Source organism: Octopus bimaculoides, chromosome 27, assembly GCF_001194135.2.
Source record: "Octopus bimaculoides isolate UCB-OBI-ISO-001 chromosome 27, ASM119413v2, whole genome shotgun sequence".
Lineage (NCBI taxonomy): Eukaryota > Metazoa > Mollusca > Cephalopoda > Octopoda > Octopodidae > Octopus > Octopus bimaculoides.
In genome coordinates, this window is record NC_069007.1 from 20439479 (window position 1) to 20441036 (window position 1558).

A 1558-nucleotide genomic window follows, 5' to 3' on the forward strand; every position below is an offset into this window, starting at 1 on the left:
ATAGCAACCGAAATGTTTTTAAATCAGATCCCAATACTGGATGGTTTTCGTTGCTATTTCTAGCAGTTCTACAACGATGTAACCGGTTAGATACCTTTTTGTATTTCTCACTGGTGCTTTACCTGCTAGGAATAGCAACCGAAATGTTTTTAAATCAGATCCCAATACTGGATGGTTTTCGTTGCTATTTCTAGCAGTTCTACAACGATGTAACCGCTTGTTAATTATAAGCACACACACACTTAAGACTAAATAAATTTTAGAATATAGTTCATAAATATGATAAAGAAGTTCTCGTATAGAGCCGTCACTTTGTATAAGAACTCTATTCACATTTTCTGATGATGCGACGTTATATAGCGATAGATCTTAGATTTACCAACGGCTTGAAAACTGTTTCTGCCTGTATTAAATTATGTCAGGGACATTTCAGTCACATCACCGGTAGTATCATTGAGGCGAGAGAAAACTCATCAACGGTCGACTTATTAAATGTCAGGTAATTTAATTATATTATGTGTAGTAATTAACTCAGGAACATTAATGTTTTTAGATAGCTTAAAGCAACCGATATGATGTATCAAACTCGGCGTTCGATCCCCGAGATGATTAAATATTTCCTTTTCATTATAAATACATTACATCGTTAATTGATTGTTCCTTAATTGATAACAGTGTCTCCAATTAAAGTATTTTAATATTCTCCTTATTGTGTCTTGTGAGATGTGTGATCTCCCGGTGCGTAGTGTGTGTGAAGAGAGAGAGAGAGAGAGAGAGAGAGAGAGAGTAATATTGCTGCTGTGTGTGTGTGAGAGAGAGAGATAAGTGAAATGTTTTATTCACTTTTTGTAGTGAGTGATTGACAGAGAAAGAGAGAGAGAGAAACAGGTTATGTATGTATGGCTTCAGTGAAACACGCACGCAGTTTATGTATGTATGCATGTATGTATGAATGTTTAAAATTATAATTTAGGGTATCTAAGAGACACCACCACGCTGAAAATAGCAGTCAAAACTTGACTCTAAAACCACAATAAATGTTCATATAGCACCAGGAGAGAAGACAAAGAGACAAAATAAACTAGCAAAAATTACTGGATAATTCCAGATCCCGGATTTCTGGTTTTGCATAAGAAATGCTTTGCCTCATCAGTGGAATATACACAGAAAACCTTTTCTGTGTATATTCCATTGATGAGGCAAAACCCTTTGCTTTCCCTTGGATAACATCTGTTGTGTGTAGAGGTGAGACTGGTATGCACGGGTGGCTGTTTGTCTTCCATAAACAACCTTGCCTGGACTTATATCTCGGAGGGTAACTTTCTAAGTGCAGTCTCATGGTCACTTGTAACCAAAGAGGTCTTTACACTTTACTAAGTGTGTGTGAACAATTGTTATTTATTCAGACTTGATATACTTTGACCAACATTTGTCTTATACAGTCATATATTTTTCTCCTTTTCAGTTGTGCTGAAGGTTCCATTACAAACTGTCATATGAAAATACCAATTCCACCAGAATATTTGCTACCAGTTATTTATGGATACCCTTTTTCTCT